The sequence below is a fragment of the Artibeus jamaicensis genome, unplaced genomic scaffold (assembly GCF_021234435.1).
Source record: "Artibeus jamaicensis isolate MK-2021 breed Jamaican fruit bat unplaced genomic scaffold, CSHL_Jam_final contig_373, whole genome shotgun sequence".
Lineage (NCBI taxonomy): Eukaryota > Metazoa > Chordata > Mammalia > Chiroptera > Phyllostomidae > Artibeus > Artibeus jamaicensis.
Genome location: NW_026521807.1, coordinates 6,057,415 through 6,063,674, shown reverse-complemented (window position 1 = coordinate 6,063,674; position 6,260 = coordinate 6,057,415). Strand labels below are relative to the sequence as shown.

At 35.9% G+C, this 6,260-nt stretch overlaps 1 non-coding gene across 1 annotated transcript; it reads left to right on the top strand.

The window, feature by feature from the left end:
• The first annotated feature begins 5,870 nt into the window (after positions 1-5,870).
• Positions 5,871-6,029, top strand: LOC119047528 (U1 spliceosomal RNA). The gene has a single exon (XR_005082162.2). It is a non-coding gene; the product is annotated as a U1 spliceosomal RNA (small nuclear RNA).
• Positions 6,030-6,260: the final 231 nt, after the last annotated feature.

Sequence of the window (6,260 nt, the reverse complement as noted above, 5' to 3'; positions counted from 1 at the left end):
TTTTTAGTACATGATTTTCCTCTATATTACCTTTCACCAGCTCATTCTCCTGCCCCCACTCTCTCAACCTTTTCAAATGCACACCCAGAATCGAAACCACTGGCGCCTTTGCACAGAGGGGAGATGTGTATGCTGCACAGATGTATTGCTGCCTTTGGGATTCGAATCACCCAAACAATCTGAGTTAATTACATCAACTGATGTAACCCAATTCCTTTAAACGAGATGTCTGGCTGTGAAGAATTTTGAATGGATATTTAAAGCTTTTCTTAGCCCCCTGGAGAGGGCTTGAAATTAGGAAGATATTTTACTAGGATAAGTCATCTATCTTTACAAATTCAATATTTCTATGCTCTTTACTCACTCATAGTTTTCTATATTCTTTTAAATACTTAGACTGTTTATAGGCCCTAGTAGTGCAGGTATAAAACGTTTATTAGTAAGGGAAGGGAAGACAGTACTTTGTCAGTAAAGTAGCGGTGAGTCATGTTAGTAAACAACAACAATGACGACGACAAAATGAGCATTGTTCTGAAAAACGTTAAGAGGTCCTCCACCAGGCAAAGTCAGTTCTGCAAGGCCATTTTTTAACATTGTTTTGATGATCTCGATGGTTTCCTGGGCCCTTGCTGGCCGTGTCCAAGGGTTGCTATCAGCCCCCAAATGTGTTTTCTGGTGTACAGATGGTGGGAGGGACTGTTCTGAAACCAATTTCTTGCATGGCCACCCCTCCAGAACGACCCAAAGCAAAATCCATTCCACGCTTCTCTGTCTACACATTGAGGACATCTTCAAAGTTATAAGGATTTATGATACTACCATCATGTTTTAGCATGGTGGAATCAAGCCACCCTAAATATAGTCTAAAATGTTTTAGTTTGCCTAGCCATGACTGGGCTGGAAAATTAGAGCAATGGCCTGGACACCACTCAAGGGAAACAGTATCATTAAAATAAGGTGATTCTGTAATTCCATCCACTCAAACAAATGCATTTTTATGGTACTCAGAATAAAAACCTGCCATGTTGGCAGAGGACTTGGTGAGAGAGAACATGAGCATGAACACATATCTAGTGAAGATAACTATATACCTCATCTTTGTTAAATTCCAATTGTGGGATCAGGTTAAATTATAAACATGACTGAGGAAATTCAATTAATGCTGACAGCACATGCTTAACTTATGTGCTTGTAATAAAAAGGGCACAGTTCAGTGAGCTAAGGGGAAGAATGCCAGGTTTAACTTAGCAATCCATGTTTATAATATTCTAATAATACAGAAATTATAAAAAGCACTTTTCCCTAAGATATCCTAACTGGTAAGTGGGAGAAGACTGTCAGAGAGTTTTACAGAAAAGCACCATATATTCAGGAAGAATTCATTACTACATAAATATAGTATCTGATTGTGCCAAGGAACCATGAAATGGTATGTCGACAAGGAGCAAATAGATGTCCCACTCAAGCAAAATGATTGGAGAGCAGCCCACACAGCTCATTAGTTTCCGATGTCCACACATTCATTTTGAGGGGCTATCTGAGATAGTACCTCCGATGATATCTTTATGTCTAATGTTTCACAGAGCTTCAGGTCAATCTGATGAGTTAATCTCCACCTTCTGTGAGCAATGCCAAGATGAGGTTGCTTGGAAATCTTAGTGGTGGTTTAGTGATGCCAGTTTTAGAGCTTTGGATTTGTGACCATTACAATCATTCAAATGAAATAAATGTCTCAGCATCTACTTACTCTGAATCATGAAGGTTGTGGATATGTTAGTACAGTTGTAGCCGCAAGTGGCAAAATGCAAATAAAACTAACTGTAGGCAAAAGCTGTCTTTGTATTTCAACTTTAATATTCTGCTTGACTTTGTTCTGCATCTGGGTTCTCTCCACCTGCAAGTCAAGATGACTCTTTACAGATGCAGCCTCAAATTTTTTAAATTTAGCATTAGCTTCCCCAGCCCACCTGCATACAATGAAGAAGTATATTTTAGCATTAGCTTCTCTTAATGGAACATACCTTTCTCTCCTTAGCTACATAAAGCAAGAAAGGTACACCTTTCTCAGAAAAAGAGTGTGCAGATGAAAACAACAGGTCCTTACAGTAGGTCTTAATGAGCCACATGTTTGAAACTAAGCCATTCCTTCAGGACACTCCTTTAGGATACTAATACCAAGCACAGGCTCACTATGATTATGTCACTATTGTTTTCAGAAGAGAGCTTCAATACAGGGCCCCAACACACACACACACACACACACACACACACACACGCAAGCACTAGATTGTGAAACCTCATCTATAACTGATAAGACAAAGTGGATGGTGTGTCTCAACCAGATTCCCCCTCCCTCCTCCTCCTGATCAATACATCAATCAATGAGAATGGAGAAGTGATGAGTAGTCCTGCCACCATCTCCGCTTTCCCACAATAAGACTTGTGTTCTGAAGGAAAAGTCAAGTTCTAAAATTCAACAGTAAGAAAAAAATTTGCCTAGGTATTTAAAAAGAAGTGTAAAAGTGACATAACTAGAAGTCAACTGAGAAATTGGAATTCAACCCCTACAAAACTGAAGGACCTGTGAGCAAGAATGTTAGGAAGTGACAAGGTTTCTACAGGGCTGCTTCACATTCTGACAGCTTCCATTGGAGCCAAATTCCCCATGTCTCCTTATAGCCCAGGGGTAACTATGTCTCCTTATAGCCCAGGGTTTTTAGCAAAACCTATTAACTCAAATGATGTCATTTTTTCTCGTGTGACCTATGAGCCCAACAGGTTTATCAGCCAGTTTACAGAAGGATTCAGATTTGACCACTTACTTTGAGCTCATCTAAATCAAACAAAGACCATCAAATTTAGCTAACTACAAAATTTGCTTCCAGTCTAGCTCAAATCTGTGAAAAATAACCTAGAAATAATGCACCACACACACCAGGATAACAATGTCATTTTTGTGTATCCCCAGTTCAGGACTCTCACGGGTATTATTTTCAACATTTAGCACATACTAGAGTTTTAGGTTAGTGCAATCTCAGTTTCTAAATATGTTCTATTTTTATTCTGTTTTGTCTAAAATAATTTCTATATATTGATTTCCTACCCAGCTGCCCTTTTAAATGTCACTGTATGCCCATAGATTTATAAAACAAAATCTTCTAAATTAGGCTTCTCTTCATTCAGTAGTAGGATAACCATTCTGTGCCTCTCCCATTAGTAGACAAGCCAACATTAAAATTTATTAGCTGAATTGGTAAAGCAATATCCAATACCACCAAGAGCTCATTTAAAGCCTTTGAAAAATCAAATGCAAAAAAAAATTAAGGAAAAGCAATTATATGTAGATCAACACAAAAGAAGAGCAGTATAAAAACTAATAGATATTTGTTTTGTATGCTGGTAGAAATTAGTTCTAATAACACAATTACCCACTGACAAATGTAGTTTGTATGAATGAAGAAGGCTTCTCTTAAATGACATAACACATAGGTCTCAAACAGAAAGAAGGCAATATCAATTTAGCATTTGTGTGTGTGTACCTGCCTCCCTCAATTTTGGTTTATGATTTCCTACACAAATATGGTGAGGCAGAGGGGACTTTCTTGTGAGAATCTGGCAAGATTAGAACTGAGCTGATGTTCATTATCCTGGGACTTAGTGAGGCGTCGTGGAAAGTTTCCCCCTTGGAGTAAGGCAGGCCTGGATTTGAATTGGTTGTACCCCATAAAAGCCATATATCCTCAGCAAGTTACTTAAACTCTCTGAACTTTACTATTTTGACCTGCTAAAACAGAGGAAATACTTAACTGGTGAAGTTGTAAAAGAAGTTGTAAAAAATTTGAACAATTTAATGCTTTTATAGTGTTTAGAACATTTTAAATAAATTACTACTATTATTAATTTTTAGAATCTTAAAGTTGGCAGAGTTTATTTAGTTCTTTTAGTCCAACTTTTGACACAATGCAGGAATTATCCACTCCCAAATTTCCCTACAGATGACCCTGCAACTTCTAGTGAAGGAGAGCTCAGTGTCTAAAATGTAGCCACTCCATTTATATGAATCTTTTCCTTATAATAAATCCCCAAACTACCTTCCCATAACTTATATCAACAGCCCTAGTTCAACCCTCTAACATTAAATAAATACTACATTTAACCCCTTTTATTTATGATAAATCTTAAAATATTTGAGGAATATGCAATTAAAGAAATTCTTAGACCATTAATTCCACTGAGGAAAATGTCTTTTATTATCAAAACTAAATATTTTTTATGCCATTTGTTCAAGACCTTTGATACTCTGTTTGCTTTCCCTTAGATGTAGCCTCACTGATCAAGCCTAATGATTGGTACTTTTTATCAATTCTGTCATTTCTGGAAAATTCTTAACCATTGTTTTTTCACATATTTATCTAATAAGCCTTTCTGGTACTCCAATTAGATATATGTTAAACAATTTGATTTTTCTTTTCTTACCTTTCTTTCATGTTTTTCATCACTTTTCTTTCTGTTACATCTTTAGAAGTTTCTTCAGCTCTATCTTATAATTTACTACTTTTCTCCAATTATACCTGATCTGATGTTAGGTATAATCTATAAAATCTCCAGTGAGATTTTGTCAAAAAAATTTTTTTAGTTTATAGAGGCTTCATTTCTTTTTCTTATTCTTTGCTTCCATTGAAATTACATCTTTCATTTACTTAAACATGTTAAATGTGCATGCAGAATACTGAAAAATATAGTATAACATAGTGGTTAGGAATTGTGCTCTGAAGTTAGACTGTCCAGGTTAAAATACCAACTCTACCACTGAATCTTTATGGGTCTGGTTCTGCTGTTATTTCTGCTAATTCTCCCTTTTGGTGCCTTGTTTGTGATTTCCAATCATGGTTACTTATGCATTGGGACTGTATCTCTGGAGGTTCTCTGAGGCTTGAGTAATGAGTGTATTCCTACAGAAAAAAAAATGTTTATTTCCTTCTGATTGATGCCTGGAGGTGCTACTAATTTGTACTTATGTTAAAATAATTTCTTAGATTGCATTTTTTTCTGATCATATGGATTAACTGTATTTGAGCCTTAAAGTCAGGAGAGATTATGATTCATCACAGATAAAATTTTCCCTACTGGCCAGGTTGTTTTGCTATCTCCCTTTGTAAAGTAAAATTTTAAGTGTAATCTTTCACAACGGGGATAGCCTATTTCAATTTGGCCGATGAAAGACATTTTTAAGTTTCAATTTTATTATCTAGTCTATGAGCTATATACACCAAATTTTCTTAGCATTTCTTTAAATCACATCATTTTTTTTCTTTACTGAATCATTCCCACATCAACAGGCTATTGTTTTGGGCACCATTTAAAAAAATCTTATAACCTCATATCTTATTTCATTGCTTTTCTTTATAGCAAAAGTTTATAAAATGCTATTTATACCTGTTGTTTCCAACTTATTTGTTTCCATTCTATCTTGAATCTATTTCAGTAAAGTTTTTCCCTCGTCCATAATCTTCACCTGGCTAATGCTTTGTTTTTGTTGACTGATTAACTCTTCACTGATGTTTATCACTTAGCCTTGGACATCACTGTAACCCGGTTTCCTAACTCTCTGGCTCTTCCTGTCCAGTCTCTTTTGCTGGTTCTGCATCTCCATGACCTCTACTGCCAGGCATTGTAAGTGAGGGATTTTGTTGGGTTTAGATTGATTAAATTATAAAACAGATGAATATTACTGCTTCTACTTCTAGCCAAAACCAATGTGTAGATTTCAAAGTTTTTTACTACTTTATCTTGAATAGTACTACTATTATTCCTATCTTTTCATAGGAAACCAGCAAAGTAGGTATTATCAACCCTATTAATCAATTTTAATACTTATCTGGCAGGGGAGATACCATAATCATGAAGGCAGTTTTCCCAGGGCAAGACTTATCCATCACACTCTGGATATGCTGACCTCTGCTATTTCAAATGTGGGAGATTCGACTGCATAATTTGTGGTAGTGGGAGACTGCATTCACATTCTCCCCTAAAAATGTATATATATAAATTTTATTTTATCAGATAATTTTGGAGCCCCTCTGCATGCACATGTTTATCAATACATAAAGAATAAGTGTTTTTTTCAGGCAAATCTGTCAGCCTTTATTTCTAGGCATGTTTGATGTATAGATCAGAAGAATGCCACAGGCATAATTAATTGTGCTTTTACCAAGTCTTCAGACACTGTCACTCCTGATGTTTTTGGAGAAGAAATGATA